At 45.4% G+C, this 19258-nt stretch overlaps 1 protein-coding gene across 2 annotated transcripts in view; it reads left to right on the top strand.

Moving 5' to 3' along the window:
* The first annotated feature begins 7343 nt into the window (after positions 1-7343).
* The window catches only part of HRAS (HRas proto-oncogene, GTPase), a 43484-nt gene continuing 31569 nt past the window's right edge, over positions 7344-19258 (top strand). The window contains exon 1 of one of the 2 annotated variants that reach the window (XM_065065021.1): positions 7344-7475. The gene's annotated coding sequence lies outside the window, so the exon portion shown is untranslated. Of the gene's footprint in view, positions 7476-9116; positions 9538-19258 lie in introns of those variants that run through there. The other variant, XM_065065020.1, reaches the window with a different exon arrangement.

The raw sequence follows: 19258 nt of genomic DNA, 5'->3' as shown, positions 1-19258 counted from the left end.
TTAGGAGGATTACTTCATGTCTGAGATCTCTAGATGAGAGCATTTTAAAAGAGCAACTGGAAATTAGGGTCAGAGCAGGCTGGCAGCCCCATGAGCAGGTAGGGATGACCACAGAAGTTGCACTGTTCTCATCTCATTACCCAAGATCCTCAGAAAGGCTGTGATGCAGATGATTCACAAACCAGAAAGTGCTTTGAATTACTTAGTAAGATTCATGTTGATTTTACTGCTCTGGGACACACAGCACTGGGCTGAAGAATCTCTTTTGCCATCCATTCAGAGCGAAATCCGTGGTAATGTAAAGTCCTCTCATCCATGTATGTATCACCATTGTATTTTTGCCTCCACAGAGTAGACCAAAAGCTGCTTAAGAAGTCCATGTATCTTTCCTGTATCTGCAGTAAGCTTTGGATCAGACCTCACTAAGCCAGCAAGAATGTGCCGCTGAACGTGCTGTAACAAGTTCACTAGCATGTGCTGATCCCTGCAGGAAAGTCCTTCTGCAAACAAAGAAGATCTTCGCTAAAGAGGCAGCAGCTTCCTGCTTAGTCCTAACTGGAGTACACCAGTGCTTCTTAAATGGGGGAATGGAAAAGCTCTGATCCCATTCCCTCCCATGTGCTATCCCAGAGAAGCTAGAGGGAGGGTATTTTATTACTCTTATTTCACTTTGTGATCATGTAAGTCTCCCAAATCCCACTGCCAGTAAGCTCCAATGATTAAACAGCTTACTGAAGGGAAACTATAACTAGCACCTCTACCCTTATCAAAGCATATTGTTAATGAGGACTGGGAAATCACTTAGTGTTAATACAACACCTGCAGATTAACTTTAGCTTACTCATGTTTTCACAGTCAGTGGCTGAAATTCCATCAATCACTTGGATTCACATAACATTTCTGATCAGTGTTTCTGCATGTCAGCCTCAGTATTTCCCCAGCTGATGTCCACTGACTGAAAGTGGAAAAGGCAAAGCCAAGAGTCTGAGGCCAGAGAAGAAATTTGCAATGTGTCGATTTGGGCATCTCATCTAAGGAATCTTGCAGGAGGTCTGACTTCAGAAATGTTCAGCTTTGGCTCCCTGAAAGCCATCAGACCGATTTGACTGATTTGCACACACACACACACTGACTTCAGAAATGTTCAGCTTTGGCTCCCTGAAAGCCATCAGACCGATTTGACTGATTTGCACACACACACACACTGACTTCAGAAATGTTCAGCTTTGGCTCCCTGAAAGCCATCAGACCGATTTGACTGATTTGCACACACACACACACACTTACATGACTGCTGAGCTCACGAATGCTTGCCTGAAAAGTTACCTAGAAACATGCAATGACTCTGCACCAGTCCTGCAAGATGCAAGTGACTACAGGTCCTGTTCTGCATTTCATCTTCCCTGATGGAGAAGCAGCAGAAGAAAGAGGATGGCTGAACTGCAGACAAAATATCTTATGCTGGTGGTCCACTTTACAGCTTCGGGGTGAGAAAATTCTTTAATAAGGAAGGAGGCAACTGCCAGCAAAAAAGAAAATCTGTGCAAAATAGGTGTAGAAGTAACCTGGAGAGATCAACTATGTGACACAGATGACCCAGAGCATGGTAAGTGATCTCTGGCTGAAGGGATTATTTCTACCCCTGTGCTGCTCTTAAAGGCATTTGCATGGGAGGACTATGCCCTCACCATTACTATGGCTCTCTCAGGACAGCCTAGATAGGATAGTAACACAAGAGAATAGCTTAACTGTTAAGGCGATCTTCCAATAGCTAGTCTGAATCTCACTTGATGTAGGACTACTACTACCACCATAAGTTCACATGAAGCTGTATAACTCAAGATCTCTAGCTCTGATGGCAAGTGGCTGCATTTCAGGAGAGTCTACCTTTGCTATAAATAACATGAAGGCTGAGGTTACCAATGGACTTCATTACTACAGCAGTGCAGATTTTAGGTAATCACTGAAAGGGATGAAGGAGAAGATGGAAATGCCCCACAAGATCATTGGGAAGAGGCTGCCACAGAGGAAAGCAGCTCTCTGTAATGGAAAGGGACCAGATTACTAAGGTTGGATAGAGTAGAGCGTACACTGGAGACTCAAGAGCACCAAGAAGCAGAGAGATGGTGGGAAGGATGAATTCCATCCTCCTGTCTTGTCTACAGGGTAGCTATATTTTATAAGCACAGCTTTGCATCAGCTTTACTTGCTTGCAAAGGTTCAGGGCAGCCTGTTACAGAAGGAAAACCAGAATTTAGTGAAAGACTTGACAGAAGAGAAGGCTCAGCAGCTTGAGTCTAATCATGAGAAGGAGGGCTGTGTGGCAGGGATCAATAAAAGGAAAAGAAAACACTAGTTTAACTGGATAAACCCAAATGTCTTTAGTTCTATCTAGTTCTAGCATGTGTGCATGCCTGAATCATGCTGCTTTGAAATTTCTGCGAGAAACAGATGTAGTTAGCAATTGTTCCTCGATGCTGAGGGGAAGAAAATCAGCATTAGCTGACTAAGAAGTAAGAAAATTATTTTTAAAATAATAAGAATAATCTTAGTTTCTCCTCCAGGAGAACATGTGGGATGTTCTGAGATTTCAGTACAAACTCATCTGGTACAGAAAGGCCTTGAACTACACAGGTAAATCTGCTGCACATAATTGAATGCAGAAATGACACAGAGCACAAGATGTCTCTTAGCAACTCATCCAGTTTCCACTACTGGAAATCTGGCTCCTGCCAGCAAAAGTGACACAGATGACCCAGAGCACGGTAAATGATCCACACTGTCCCATAAAGAAACTGGTAGCGTGCAAGCTGCAAAGTGTTCATACTTTTCTGTAGAGTTTCAAAATTAAAACCACACAAGGGCTTGTTAACAAAAAAAAAAAAAAAAGGCTTTCAAATTCCAAAGACCTGAGTTACTGCTGTATGAAGACAAAGGCAAAAACCTCCCTCAGAATGCACTGATCTGAGGATCAGGCTCCAAGGGAATGATTGACATTCAATTCAAGCTGACAGCTAACAAAAGCTGCTATACATACACTGGCAAACCACTGCCAGGAAAATCAGTGTGGCTCCCAACTTGCAGATTTCTGCATTACCAGACCTCCTACCCTATGTGACCCTTGCTGATCTGCACTGGCAGGCTCAGCAGAGAGTGGAAGGAAACAGGGGCCCTTGCCAACAGTGGTCACTCATGGTCAGGTCAGGGCATTTCATGAAGGAATCAGTGTAATTTCTAAGTAATTCAGATTTTAGACCCATCACTTGATCAGCTATAAACACTGGGAAAAAGCACAAGAAGTCAAAAAGAACATTTGTTGGGGACTTAAGGACACCCACCAGAATAAATGGGACACTTTATGTAGAGTGTAGCATGCTTCAGACCTCACTGAAACTAGCTGGCAGTTGTAGAAAGTGACTGCTTGTGAATACAGTTTCAGAGGTTTAACCTATATCTAATCTCTCCCCTCACCATCAAAATCTGAAATCCAAACATTCCACCACCCTCACTCAGGTGAGAGCTTCATGTAACTAACTACTGCATATCGTTTATAGGGAGATACAATTGTTTATCTCTACGTCACCTCTACAAGGATGCTGAGTCAGTGGAAATGACTAGTCTTTGAATTATGTCTTTTGTGCGTGTGTGTTTGGGTTTTTTCTTCCACTTCTAAGCTCTCATTACAAAGCTTTTCCCTTCTGTGATTCCAGAGCATCTTGTCTCTGCAAATTTCTGTTTTCCAATCATTACTGATTACATCCAACTGGTAGCAGAATTAATTTCAGTCAACAGCAATCTTTCCTTTCTCTGGCTTTGGTGAAGCTTGGGCCAGGCACCTGGCAAGGCACTGCCTGGTTTCCTTGCTTATTTCAAAAAGGAAATCCCTGATGAGAAAGATCCAATCTTACTGCCATTATTCTGGGGATTAAAAACAACATGGTCTCAATCACTGATCGGGTTCACTCATTGGTTGGGTCATCTGAAGCAATGTGATGTTTTTGGAGATGATATAGAGGATGATTTTTTTGATTGATTGAGGCTTGAGTAATTAATTCAGCAATTTGTTTTGTTAATGGATTACTGCAGGAGATCCCTCTAGTCCAGTTCAGCATCTGTCTTAAAAAACCCTTTGAAACCAAACTGGGACTGACTGGTAGTCTTTTTTTCTCTGTGTGGACTTCTGCTTCCAAGTCTCAGGTATCTCTGAGAGTCCCAGGCCCTTGAGATGATGGTACACGTTTGCAGAATTTCACAGTTGTGATGTCTCTTGTGGCTATGTCTCTTTTGGTGTGATCTGTGATAAGGATTAGCCCATAGACTTCTCCGAGTCTCTAGGAGACTGTGTTGAATGACGATGTTGAATAGTTTTAGCATGGTTTCCTTCAGATTACTTTCATTTATCTCATGGTTTCCTTGTGCTGCAGAAGACTGAGATTTTACCCATAGTCTTTTTACAGTCAGTCATTCACAGTATAACAATTCATTGTCAGGAGTAAGCTCTAGTCTTGCATCTCCACACAGATTTATCTAATACATTTCAAAGGCTGCTTTCCAAGTTCTATTGTTTGGGCTTGTGATCTAGCAGTATTTTCTCTACAGCCTCACCATGAAGCTAGAATAGGATTGTCCATGAGTCATAATAATTTTACCTGTAAATTCAGCTAAGCCCTCATGCAGCTCAGAAGGCTGGCCACTGTTCCTCAAGCCTGATATTACTATATCAACAGCCTATACTTTAATTGTTTTTAAAAATAGAAAGGGGGAGCATACACTTCATTCCATCACACAGTTGGAGTTGTGTTACTTGTAGCTTATATCAATAGTCTATTTTTTCCTTCACTTTTCAAGACTATCCTGCAGAAGGCATCCTTTCCAGCTCAGGAGTAAAGCAAACATTTTGTGTACATCCTAGACCCACTCCAGATTTACAAATGAGCCTATCTTAAGCACAGAGTAGTTCTCCATTGGCTTCTGTTAGTACTTGCACATGAAACAGTTTTCAAAATCGTACTCCTCTGAGCTAACAAAGCTCAGTTTTTATTTCCTCCTATAGCGATAATTATGAGGGTTTGCCCTCTCTGCCCTTAGCCAATTCCCTTTGCCATTTCTAAATTCTCTTACTAACAGAAGAAAGCTGTGTAGCAATGAGTGTGCCCTTCCTAGAAGCATCCTTGCAAAGAGAATGGGTTTGGAGACAGACTCAGAGAGCCTATTCCATCCATCTTGGGTAACTTCAAAATACTCACAGATCTGCAGAGATTTATTACACTTAAAAAAAAAAAAAAAAAAAAAAAAAGGACAGTGGGGTAAGAATGGAGACTCTCAGAGAATGGAAGCCAAAGTAATTTCAGAAGAAATTGGTTCATCCCTTACTGGCATCTGCAGAGTTGCGTCAGCTTGCTGCGGAAATGGATTTGGCCTCGTATTTCTGAGAATTCAGTCTTGTTTCAATTCTTCTGAACACTTCCTTCTTTCCTTCTGACTGCACTTCAGTTTTGATCCAAGTATCAGATAGGCCCACAAAACAGATGACTTGCATTGAATCTAACATAAACTTCTGCTGACAGGTTCTGCTACCTAGATGATGCATGGCCCACCAGTGAACAAAAAGGATAATTTCTCAGCTTCTTTGCTTGCTATAGCAACAAAGCACCTTGTGATGATAATTTTTTTTCTGTTTCATAAGCTTGTTGCCATGGCAAGTTCCTTGTGTTGTATTGTCAGATACTAAAAGGAAACAATTTGCACACTCCAGAAAACTCAAAATTGTAAAAGTTTATTGCATATCGGTTTGCTTTCTGCTGTGACACTACTCATCCTCTAAGCTCAGGGAGAGATGTGCAAGAACAAACATCCCAGTACGAGAATAGTACTTGCAGGTTTCTTAAGTCTGGTGTATCTGCAGGAGGAATAAATTAAAAATCATTAACAATATGGTACTTTGGGGAAGCAAAACTCATGGGGAAACATAAGCTCACTCCTTTGTCTATGACTCCCATCTTGCAGAGGTTAATGATGGAATGACAATATCAAGGAGTTATTTTCAGGGTCACGACACCTACAAAAATCCATGACCCTTTCTGAGACTGAATTTAGAGTGCTGTTACAAAAAGTCATGACAGCATAAGCATGTCTATGAGTTATGTTCTCCTACCTGCAAGCTACATACAGTTTAGTGAAGACAATAAGGAAAAGCTGAAGGCATGGGAATGACGGAACAGCTTTTCAACTGCACTACAGATTTTGTTTTGGCAGTATTACTGGGACAGTAAGGATCTTCTGAGATTCTCCCCACTTCCTTTTTATTGCTCTGTATGCCAGTGGGACCAGTATTTGACTAGCCTTCCTCTCCTGTCAAACAAGGCTTGCAATAGTTACTAGCACTGCAGGATTTCTGTAGAGTTGTACATTTCTCTTTACCTGCCTTGAGGTTTGCTACAGAGCACAGGAGCTGCATTGATGCCTGGTAGGTAGCTGGAAGAGTTTGTTGGCAGCCCAGCTGGAGACACCATGAGTTAGCAGAGTAGTTAGTAGACTGAAGTACTTTGTGTGATGGCGTTTGCATTGCTGTTGCTGTGGCAGTGCATGTTCTATGTTTTAAAAAAAGGCTTCTGTCTTCCAAAGACATCAGACAGGCCATTTTCCTAGAATTAAATTCAAGTTTAGAGAAAGGAAGAATCTACCTGGGCAGAATGACCTTTTACTAACAGAACAGGCTATAACCTTAGCAAGTGTAAATCTGCCCAGCTTTGCTAAAAGCAATGGAGCTATGTTGCTTTGCAACAACTGAGGATCTTGACCCATTCTTTTGCTTTTTATATCCAAAAATAGAAAGGGGGAGAGGAGATCTTCAATCTCAGTGTCCTCATAAATCTGTGTCATCACCTCTATGTGATTGTGTGGTTATGACTCACCAATAGGTGTTTCTGTTTCTGTTTTCCAGCAGTATGCAAACAAGTAGTGTATCTTACATCCTGATGTGTATCCTCTGGCACTAAAGAATGAGCAAGAAAGAAGCAGTTTTGGTCCTATATTCTGGTGTTTCTTGGTTCTTGTAGGTCACTGAGAAGCCCAAGAAGTATGAAACTGGGGTTCATCCACAGCTGTATCTATTACAATACCTATTTGTTTTTTGCTCCCTGATGAGTTCTTCTGGGCCATCTAGGTACTGAAAAATAAGCACCCACTTTCAGGGTGCTTCAAAAAGCAAGATTTCTGCATGCTCCAGTACCCTACCTGCTTGCCAGAAATGGCTAAAACAAGACGAGACAGGTAGCACAGAGAGGCGGTGCACCATGTGTACGTGTGTCTGCCTGTAAAGAAATCCATCACCTTTGTGTGTGCTGCTGCTCTGGTTGTTGGCTTGCTCAGGAGAGATGCTGTGTTTCTGCGAGCTGTGACCCTCATTTCTGTGGAGAACTGAGAGGTCGTTCAGAATCAGGAGTGCTTGTTAGAAGCAAGCAAAGAGTTTCAAGGTAGGTTAAAGCTTCAGCTTTTTTGTTCGGACCTGTCTGTTTGCGTACTGGCTTTCAGAAAGTGCTCTGGCAGGTTTGTTTGTGTTGGTGCAATACATTGATGAGGCCTGAAAAAACCCCCACAACTCTCTCATTGGGTATCCTTAGAACTTGCTTAATCTGCTCTCACTACAAGCTCTGCAGGGCATAAGCTTTCTTTTAAATGACAAGTGTAGTAGGTAGAACAATGGTTTCTAAATCCATTTTCAGATTACTACTTTTCTAGTGGAAACAATAAATTGTGGCAGCATGCTTGAAACATACATCAGAGTGAACTGTGTTTTTCCAGTTGCAGGAATGAGTACTTTATTTGGCATCATATTCTGTGTCTATGCTTGATCACATCTGTATGCCCCTGGATAACGAGGTGACTATGCAATCCACTATCCACTTTCCAAAATAATAGGATAATCACAGTGCCTAGTAGTAAAAAATTTGTGGTAACACAGGCATACTGTAATGGAATGGGAAGTGCGGCATTGACAGACCTGTATTCATAGAACAAAACTTGTGTCCATCAAGGTTTACTAGCTCTGGTCTAACAGTGCTCCTTATGGGACCCAAACAGGATCAGACAAAAGCTCTCACCATGCTTGGACCTTTGTAACTGGAGTAATTCTGTTCATGCAGTGTCTATCTCTGCTGCCAAGCCTAGTAGGACTCCAGCTGTCTTATGCAGACCAATTAATGCATCTTTTCTTTCAAGGCTTAAATTTCACTCCAGAATAATTTGGACATGTCCATTTTTCCAGGCATTTCCAGGAGCCAGATGAAAGTGCCCTGTGAGGTGCGTTTAGCCTATGGATTATCAGCTAGGAACTGTGACTGGTAATGAACACCACATTTTCGCATCCTCTGTTTTTTGGGTTGTTTTTTTCCTCCAAAATGCCCTGTGTGCCAGGCCTCCGCGGGAGCTGAGAAAGGCAGCTTAGCCGAGAGCGGTACTTTCGGCCCTGGGCCGTGCCTGTAGGGCGAGGGCTCTCTCTGCCGCGTTAGCTGGAGGGCCGTGCCCTTCCGACGGCAGCAGCCCTGTTCCCGCGGCCGGCCGGAGGCAGGTGAGCGGCGGCTCGCAGGCCCTGGGACAACGGGAGGATTGAGCTAATCTCCCACTCCGCACGCCGTGTCGGGGTAGCTTCTGCCGCCAGCGCGCTAGCTACCGAGAAAGCCACGGCGCCTCTCGGTCCCCCCGCGGGTAAAGCACTCCTGCAGCCCCGGAGAAGGCCAGGCCGAGAGAAGCGAGCGGCGGCCCCTGGCGTTTGTAGCGTAGCGGCCGCCAGGCCGGGTGCGGAGAGCTCCTGAGGAGGGGCCGTCGCGAATCTGAGACACGGCCCGGAAGAGAGACGACGAGAACACCGCAGCTCCCAGGAGAAAGGGCGCGGAAGCGCCAGCGCAGCAGGGGACACACGCTGGGGCGAAACTGCGGCCCGGCGACCTCACATCACAGCCGCCCTGCCGCTGCCACCGCCCCAGAGACCGCCCCGCAGCCGGGCCGCGGCGGGCAGGCCGTAGCGTCTGATTGACAGTCACCACGGCCCACCCGAAGGGCGGTGGCAGTGAGGGTTGCCTATCAGAGGCGGCGGGCAGGCGGGCAGTCGATGAGCGGCGGGTAGGCGGGGCGCGGGGGTCTGGGTGTGTGCAGCGGCCGCCGGCGGGGCGCGCTCCCGTTCCAGCTCCGCTCCCGCCTCCCTGCACGCACATTGTCCGGGCGGCGGCGGTGGCAGAGCGCCCCGGCGTCCGGTGCCAATGCGGGGCGGGCGCGGCATACCGGGGGCGCCTCCACCACCGCGGTGGAAACTTCACCTCACCGCCGGGCCGACGCGCGGCTGAAGCCCCCGGCGGGGCCGGGTCGGGCGGGAAGGAAGGAGCGCAGCGGTGGGGGCGGTTCGCCCGCCGGAGGGGCGCCTCCGTCTTGTTTGATTTTCCTCCGTTAGAAGAAATATACAAATAATATTATTATCCCGCTTTAAACTTCCGCGCCCCGCTTTCCAGGACGCGCATCCCGTCTGGCGGGGCGGACGAGCCGGTGAGTGACCGCTGGGGATGAGGTTGCGGCTGGGGAGGGGTGAGACGCGCCGTCGTGAGGGGGCAGCACCCACCGGCTTGGCAGGGACAGGCCGGCATCGCCGCCGCCGCCGCCACCTGTTAGCGGGGCGGCTGCACACCCTTGAGAAGCTTATACCTCCACTGTGCTGGAGGTGCTCCCCGCCGTGCCCCGGGGGAGGCGGTGGGGAGAGAGGGACCCGCGGCCCGGTGGGCGGTGTCGGGGCCCGGGGGCGTTTGGGGGCGGTGACGCGGACCCACTTTGCTTCCTTGGCCGCGACATGACTGCTGCCTGGGCGCTGCCTGCCGACCCCATCCCCGGGCAGGTCGCCGAGGTGGGGTTGGAGTGCGGGTACCACCGAGCAGCAGTCTCTGCACCCCCTTTGCCGTCCTCCCCTTCGGCACCCCCTTTGCTGTCTATCCTCCGCCATCCTCCTACCACCCCCTTTGCGCTCCTACTGCCCTTCTTCCCCTGGCCCCGAAGCTGCAGCCTCCTTCCCCCCTTGCCATTCTGCAACCCCATCCAGAACCTGTAGCCATCTCTGCCCTCTCTCCCTCCTCTACTTTGCACTCCTGGTTTCCAGTCCCTTGTAGCTGCTTCCCATTGTCCCCTTGCATTCCCCACACTGCCTCCATGATGGTCTCAAGGGAGAGTACTGGATGCCCCACCTTTTGCCACAGCAGGTGCCCACTGGGCTCTGACAGCCCCCTGTCAGAGCAGCACCCCTCAGGAGAGACCAGCTTCACGTCAGTGCCAGGTGTTGGTAGGCCGGGGTGAGGCACAGAGGGGGGCACAGGTGGTAGAGATGCTGGTATGTGCATCTGTGAGCAAGGTCCTGCATTCCTGGTGGCACCTCCCTTCCTCCCAGGAACACTCACCGCCGGGGCTCTGCAGTGTGCGGAGGCTGCTTGCGCTCTGCCTGTTGTGCAAGGGCATTGCAGGGTCCAGGGGCACAATCCTTTCAGCCCAAGTGAGAGCAGGTGCATCTTGTGGCTCACTTGGTGCATATGGGTCCTGGTTAGGGATACATTTCAGTTGCCTAGAGCAGTGCTACATGCCTGGAGACAAAGGAGCTGATGAGAAATCGGAGAGGACTGGCAAACTGGAGCTGCTTGAGAAATGCTCAGGACAGCTGGAAGCAGGAGGATGGTGCAGCAGGAATGGTGTGACTCAAGTCAATCCTTCACCCAAGTCAAGCCACTGACTTTTTCAACGATATAAGTCACGTCTCTTTAGCTTGCGCCATGCAAATTTGCTCCCGGGTAGGTCTTTGAGATGCAGAAGGAGTACAGAGTCCTGGAGATGCTTTGTCGTAATGTACTTCAGGCTGGTTGGCAAGGATAGGTTGTGTGGGTTGGAGCAGGAACTGGTTTTGAATTGAGAAAAGCACATGAGGCTTTGTGCAGGTTAGACTGAAGAGCTGCTAGTGGGTCGTATGGTGGATGTTGGTTTCTCCTGGTCAGAGTTGCTAATGTGTTTATCATTGCAGAGCTCCAAAGTATTTTGATTTTGCAGCTGGTGATTTGTGTGATTTTTCCCAAGTGTTTGTAACACAGCCATGACTTTAAATCCGTGTGTGTCTCCTCTATGTGTGTCTGGTCCTTCTCCTCATCAAGTGTTTTTCCTGTGTGATTAATAACATGCCAACTACTTTGGTTTCAGCACTGGGGAGTCTGATGCTGACTGATTTTGCTGTTGAGTCTCCTCAGTGGGTCTGGAGACTGATGGGTGTTACCACTACAGAAAAGTCTGCTTTGGGGTGGGGTGAGAGCTGTGAGCATGTTGTTGTTTGTTTGTTTGTTTTGTCTTAGTGAACCTGTTATTTCTTTCAGTTAAAAAGGGATGAAGTATGCATGGTAGTACCCTACATGTTTACATACAAATACATACAATAATTACCTCAGTTTGGAATATCACTGTAATATTTAAACAGGACTTATGACCTGAGGGACACTTCTCTGGCCCCAAGAAGTTACTCCGGGTGTGGTTGTCTCCTGTGGCAAGTTTGGTTCTTGGCTGCTGTCAGCGGTGAAGGTAAAGCAGTAGTGGGAGTAACCTTGGTTTCTCTGACGTCAGCCTAGAAAGTGATGACCACAGTTTCCTCATAGAGTCTGGTGTCAATTCATGGGGCTCCCTGGCAGACCTGTTACCATGTGTGTGGAGAAGGTCTGCCCTTGGTGGCTTTGCTATTGTGTTGGGCCAGAGAGGGAAAAAAAACAGGCTGAAAAATTGCCGATTGACCTTTTTTCTTCCCCTTGTTTCCTAGGGAGGCTTGGAAAAGAGTGCTGGTACTGGGAAGCTTTTCCCTGTGTGAGTAGAGGTCCTGAGGCATCTTTGTTCATGTGGTCATCTTTCACCTAACTTCCCCTCTCTTTAAGAGGACCAAAGCTCAGCTCCCAAGTGTAAATGTTTGCTTCCAGGCTGGATACAGCACTCACTGCCATACTCCTGCTGCTGGTGCATCCCAAATTTACCTTCCTGCTAGGCTGCCTTTGGAGCTCCCCAGGTTTTCTTGGAGTAAAAAAACTTTATGGAGCAAAGAAGTTGAATATGGGGGAGATATTCAACAAAATAAAACCCAAGACAAAAAGTACCACCTGTACAAGGGATTCCCTGTGGGAGAGTGATGAAGGAAAGAGGTAGAAGTGTCTTGTCTCCTGCCTTTCAAGATGTTATACCAGTGTGCTTCTTGTCGGTCTAGGAAAAGCAAAATCATTGTGCTCCAAGCACTCTTTATCTTATTGTAATTTATTATCAACCTTCTATTTTAACAGTTTTGAAGTGTGAACTTACAACTAGAGCTTATTGAGCAGCCGATAGAATATGTTCAACATTTTTAATGTTACCTGTATTAATCTAATAATGTATTTATGGAATGATATTTGATCAGCTCTATAGCTGGTTGAAGACCACAAAAGAGTATTAATCAAATGAATTATTTGACAAATACAGATGAGATTAAACAAAAGATGTTTGCCAGCTACTGTTTAACTGCTCTGCTGTGGCATGTTCCTCTTTATCTTTCCCTTCCAGTTTTCATTCCACTTTTTCATGGTTTATCTTTTCCTGAACCGTCCTCACTATCTGTTTAATTTAATTTTTCCTTTGCCTGTATTATTCTCTATGTCTTGTGTCATGGTTTTTTTTTCCATTCTTCCTTCTGCCTCATTCTTCAACCTCTCTTTCCATGCTTTTTGATTCTGAATTAGCCAATTTTCCTCATTTTTATCTACCTTCCTGTTGGAGATTTTTATTGAACACTTCATAGCCAGCCCAACTAAACTTGGCATGCATTTAAACCCATAAAAATGTAAATGTAAACACACTTGTGTGTGAGTACGAAGGTATTTGCTTGGTGGTGGTGCTTCCCTGCCTCTTCATGGGTTTTCTGGCTGTTGCAGGAAGGTCCATCCTGCAGTTCTGGAGGTTTTTCCCAGCTTTCATTTTTGCTTGTGTTCTCCTTAAGCCTTTTTTTTTTTTTTTTAAGTGAATTTCACTGAGAAATCCTAAGAAAACAACTACAATCAAGTGGCAAATCTTGCATTGTTCATTGGTTGTGTATCTGTGTGCAACCTTGACCAAGCCCAGCCTCCCTGCTGAGCAGTCCTGCTTTCTTCCTGGCATCATCCTTCCTCCCCTCTGGAGTTATGTCCAGGAGGTATCTTTCAGCAGGGCGAAAGGAATGAGTGCTCTGAAGGTCTGCTGGCTTACCTGTTACTTTCAGAGTCTGTATGAGTGTCAGGTTGATGAGGGTAAGTATAATAGCAAGAGGTGAACAGGTTATCATGTGTGACCAAGCAGTCACAGTGTTCAACTTAGATCTAGTATTCAAAGATTAAAGTCTCTAAAAATGCCATTATGAAGAAAACTTGTTTTTTTCCCCCTGAATAAAATTTATTGGGGGTGGGATATTATCAAAAGCAATAAAAGAAATATAAAACATTGTATTTTGGGGAGGAAATTTGCTCTGTCTTGGCAGTTAAGCTCTGGCAGCCCAGAGGAGTGTGATGGGAGTGCTCAGAGTGTGATTTGCCTCCACTGATGGTTGCAGTGATGTTGCTGCAGTGAACGAGCTGAGCTGTGTATGTCATAGCTATCTGCTTTAAGTACCAGGAGTTACATGATGATGCCCTCTTGTACTTGTAAGGAAAGGGCTCTGCTGTACTGAAGTTAATAGTGACATGGCTCCTGTATGTCTTGTGAAGTGTTTTGGATAACACTCAGGTGCACTGACACAGCGAGCAGTCCAGACAGCATGTCGTTGTAAAGCAAAATTGATTGGGGAGCATGGGGCAAAGAGGAGTATTCTTTTGCAGTTAATTATTTACTGCAGAGAGAGAGATGCTGATGATGGTTGGTTTATAATTACAGATATGCAGAGGAAAATTCTTCAAGATGATCGTTTTTATTTTGTGTGTTGCCAGCTATTTCTTGGTCTCTCTATAGTGTGAGACCGGAACTGTTTAATGACCTGTTCAGTAAAATTGATTGGGGAGGATGGGGCAAAGAGGAGTATTCTTTTGCAGTATTCTTTAACTTCCTTATCAACTTCTCCCTCCTGCAATATAATTTTACAGCTTGCTGTGTATGACACAAAATGGCCTGAATAGCTAGAGAAGGAATAGTCTTTACATGCTTGCTGTGTTAGTGTACGGTCTGCCTGCGGTGTCCATGATGGCAACATGAGCTCTTGGAACAGCTCAGCTATGTGCTGGAAGGTGACTTTGTGCTTAAAGTGCAGAACCATGAATGCAGAAGTCCCGACCCGCTCTCTGGTCTTAGCTGAGCTGGTTGCCTTATCTCACCAGGCTCTCATCTGCTTCAGGAGTTATGCTGACCGAGCGAGTATCCAACCTATCTGCTAAAAGGGTAGGCTGTCCTCTGATAATGCAGAGGCAGTAGCAAACCATGTACTTCCATAATACAGTGCTGTGAGCCAAACTATAAGTGGATTTTTCCTTTTGCATAACTAAACCCATAACAAACCAGACTGTTCATATGTAAGTTCAGTAGCTGGTGGAACTGAGTTTAGGTGTGTGTGTATGGGAGCAATAACTTGACAGATAAAAAAAAGAGATATTTCTGCAATGTTTCTGGGAAGATGCCCATATGTCGTCGTCTTGTTTAGCATCCTTGAGAGAACAGCAGATGAGAGGGAGAAGCTGTGGCCAGTGAAAGCAAGAGGATGTCATCCTTACTGCAAGGAGAGAAGTGAGATCTAAAAAGCCAAGTCGTAGGACCAAAATGAGGGATGCAGGTGTGCACAGCAGGGTCTGCTCCAGGCTGCCCTGTTCTCACTGGGCAAGGCTCTGCAGGAGGAGATGAGCAAGGAGGAGATGGGTGGAAAAAGGCATTCTGGAGGCTGCTGTTGTGCAAGGTGAAGCATCCTGCCGGTCCAGGCTGAATTGGAACATGACCAATCAGCAGCAGGACTGCATGGAATTGTCTCCCTTAAGAAAAGCAGACCAGTGAAAAATCCCTAAAGGAGAGCCTGGCTAGCAAGTGCTTATGCCCCAAGCAAGTTGGGATCTTGCTTTAGAGGCTTGCTGAGAAGTGAGCTCTATTCACCTGTGGTTTGTTGGGGGAACAAGCTGCTGTTGTGTAAGCTTGCTCCAGTATCAGTGTTGAGCCTTCTCTGATGCTCCATGCTGTCTTCAGCAATTCTGTGGCTTGCATCGAGAATGTTCAGCCTGCTTCAAACCATGTGTATAGAATAAGCTTGAATGGATGAAATTTGAGTCTGCAAATGATGCATTTCATCCCTTGTCCTAGCCCAGCTAGTCACAGCAGCAGCCGGAGTGGTTCTCCTGGCATGGCCCTAGCTCCTGTGTTTCTTTAGTGACTGTAGCATCCTTTCCTGCAGCTGGCTTTGCTGAAGTAAGAATGAGATGTCAAGGAGCTTAGTTTTATGTGAGGGACTTGAATTCATCCTTGAGAAAAAGAAGGCTGGGCTTGAGAAACCAGGCTTTGGTTGGTATGATAAATAGATAAAACAATATAGTTGATCATGATGAGTAAATAATACATCACTGTTTCTTGGAGGTAAATATGGGACAGACCCCAGCTTGTATGTGTGCTAATCCTGTAACTAACTTTTATGTTGTCTCCTCTTGGATCTGTGTCTGTTGATACAGTGGCAACAAGCAGGGACATCTCCAACTAGATCAGGTTGCTCAGAGCCCCATCCATCCTGGCCTTGAATGTCTCCAGGGATGAGGCATCTACCACCTCTCTGGGCAACCTGTTCCAGTATTTTACCACCCTCATTGTAAAAAAAATTCTTCCTCATGTCTAGCCTGAGTCTCCCCTCCTTTAGTTTAAAATCCTTACCCCTTGTCCTGTCATAACATGTCCTTCTAAAAAGTCTGTCCCCATCCTTCTCATAAGCTCCTTTTAAGTACGGAAAGGCCTTGTGCAGAAGGGATAAAAGCCACAGTATTTACCCCAGAAAACCACTTTAGAGGCAACATCAGGACATATTTCTGAGAGTGACTGGCAAAGTTGACACAGACCTGTTGTCCAGTGCTTGATCAGTTCTGTGTTCCTATCCCTGCAATATATCCATTACTGAAGGATCAGTGGCTAAAGCTGTCAGGCAACTAATTAAGAATTGTTTTCAAGTGTGAAAAGCATTGTCCTCTGAAAACACTGTTCCTTTATCTATCTCATTTGGTCATTCAGAGACCAAAGTTATTCCATGAACTGTGGTAATGTTGACCCAGACTCAAGCGAGAGACAGAGCTTTGTAGGTATGTAGACTGTGCAGGGAGGTAGAGCAGTACAGAGTGCAGCCTGGATTTGGTGTGCAGATGAGGATTTGCACAAGGCTGTTGAGCAGATGCAGTGATAGAGACCATCACTTGACATCAGACTGGGAGGCCCACCAGTTGGCTGCCTTGTAAGTGTTGCTGTTTCCCTGCTGACCATGCTGAGTGGTGATAGGTGGCTGAAGATGGAGGGTGCTTTGGAGCATTAGCACTGACAGTCCTTCAGAGCTGCAGCAAAGTGCTTTTTGTGGGCATAGCACTGCAGCTTAAATTTGGCCTCCAAGAGGTTGGTTTGATACCACGCCCACCACAAACCTCAGGATCTTAGAGTTGATCCTAGGTGGACTGTTGTTGCAAGCCCACCTCAGTCTTCTTGCCATAGGGCTCTAGACCGTGTCAGCAGCCCTTCAGTGTGGGTCTAACAAGGCAATGCCTCCATGGAGTGAGAGCAGTTCTCTCCCTATTTTGTAGCAGGCATATAGAAAGATACAAATAGGAGGAAAATGGCCTTTCTTGTCTGCAGCAATTGTTGTCATGGTTTTCTTTTTGTATCCTTTCCTGTCAGTCATCCCAGGCAAGAATTTGAGTCATGCAAGGAGGAAAGCTAGGACTTTCAGACCCTGAATAACACTTATTTAATAATTTGTCATCTGATCCCCACAACTACTGCACCTGATTATCAGGAGCCAGATGAGATTCTTCTGCTCCACATTCCTTCCACAATGAATGCATTAATCTGTATGGGTAAGAGAGAATACTTACTCCATATCAGTTACACCTTTCCTGTCCCTCTTTTTCTGTGTGGTACATTCCAAGCAGCTACCCTCTTCCAACTTATGAAGTGTTCAGGCCAGGCTGCTTCTCATATCTTTTAGAAAGTAGAAAAACTGCTGCGTTTCCCCTACCAAGTTCTGGCTGTGGAAAGTGAGTTAGTGAGTTAATCCATAAGTTTATCTTTCCTTCCTTGCTCCTTCCCATCATTTTGCTAGTAGATATAATGACTTACTGCTGGTGGGTGATGTGTCCCTACCCCAAGTATCTACCAGTGCCTATAGTCAGGGCAGACACTGGGCAGGTAAAGGAGATGTGTTATTACTACCTCTTGGTTTACAGCTGAGGAACTGAGGAATGGGAATCCATGTTAACAGGAGGAGCCTGGAGAAGAGAACAGAAATTGTTGTTCCAGTTTGGTGCTTTAACTGCAAGATCAGCTTCCCCTTCCTTTGGTAATTAATGAGTGTAAAAAAGATTCAGCACTCAATTGTCGACATGTTGGTAATATGATTTTTTGATGAGTAAAATGCTTTCTTGTCACAATGAATCCTGAGAAGATGGGATTTTGTTTCTTTTTATCATTTCACGCAAGGTTGGCCTGTCTGTTGTTTTAATATCTTCGGTATCTAGTCTTAAAAGTGATGTGAGTGGAGGGCTAGAATAGCAGTCCTTTCCATGTAAGTCTTCCAGGCTGTTAAGTGGGGCTTGTGTTTGCAGAAATTGATAGATATCCTATGGTAAAACTGAGTGTCTTGGCTTGTAGTGGGTTGGAAAAGCAGGAAGAAAATTTGGGCACCTGGAAAGAGATGTTGTATCTATCTAGATGGTGATTGATTTAGAAAGCAGAGGACCTTAGGATCTTGATTCGTGTTAGTGGCAAATGGTTGCAAAATGAGCCATCTCCCTTTTGGTCACTTGCTCTGAGGCACTTTTTATGGAAAGATCTGAAAAACAAGAACCAGTTAATTGACCAAGTCTTTGAGGATAAAAAAAAAACAAACTACCTGGAATGGGGGGCGGGGAGAGGCATAAGGGCAAAAGAGGAACAAACCAACCAACAAAAAAAAAATCCCCAAACCCCAAAAAACCACAATATAAAAACAACAACAAAACCCCCAACACACACACACACAACAGCAACAATAAAACAAAAAAACAAACAAAACCACCACCACCAAAACCTTAAAAACCCACAAATAAACAAACAAAAAATACATGAAAGTAGATTTCTCTAAAAAGTGAAAAAATCCTTTACTTTATTCAAAGCAGTTTCTGAGGCACCTATTCTAATATTTCCAAAACAATGATCTGGCAGCCAGGGTTCACGTATTTTAAAGAACAGTGTAAAAGGGAATGTATTGTGACAGTTTAATTTGTTGCTGAAATATGGTCACCTCTGGGGTAATTCAGAGCAACCTTGAAGTCGATGATAAACCTGTTCAGGATTGGAGGTGAGTAAAGGGAGGTTGCTCAGATGAAACCATCGATGGAAAATGCCCATGCAGATGTATAAATCCTGAAATTTAGGTTCCTCTTCTTCTTCTTTTGACTCTAATGGACCTGTAGCCTGTTCACATCTTCTGAACAGGGCAGTTGTTGCTGAGTTCTTGCATGTGTCCTAGCTGTGGCAGCAAGGGAGGTTTTGGTGGTGATTCTTTCAGGCAGGTGGTAGCAAAGAGCCTCTGGTACTGGCCAATTTTAGAGATTAATGGATGCAGAAGAAAAGGTGGAGGGTTATAGCATGTAAGGTACAGGTCCCTGGACATTCTAGTCTGTGGCTGGGAACTTCCAAAGGCCCATGGCAGCTAGCTGGATATTGTAGTCACCAATCCATTGGCACAAATTGAGCTGTGTATAGCTAGGCTGTAACCTCTACCATTTTAAAGAGAAAACAATGCAATTGCAGGATGCTCAGGAAAGCCTGCCTGAGTTTTAGAGGAAGATGTGCAACTTTGAAAGAAAGAGGTATCAACTTACTTCTGTAGCCCTGTTTAGGGTCTTCAAGAAGAGCATTGTCTGAAGTGTATTCCTTCTGGAGATGTGGGAAGCTGAGTGTGTAGCACAGAGCTGGGCTTTTTCAGAGCATGCTACTAAGTCCATTATTTTTTTAGCAAGCCGTGCAATTGCATTACAACAGGGTTACAAGATATTGTTTGAATTTG

The sequence above is a fragment of the Columba livia genome, chromosome 5 (genome assembly GCF_036013475.1).
Source record: "Columba livia isolate bColLiv1 breed racing homer chromosome 5, bColLiv1.pat.W.v2, whole genome shotgun sequence".
Lineage (NCBI taxonomy): Eukaryota > Metazoa > Chordata > Aves > Columbiformes > Columbidae > Columba > Columba livia.
The sequence above is the reverse complement of the archived record's forward strand: the minus strand, read 5'-3'. Positions and strand labels throughout refer to the sequence as shown.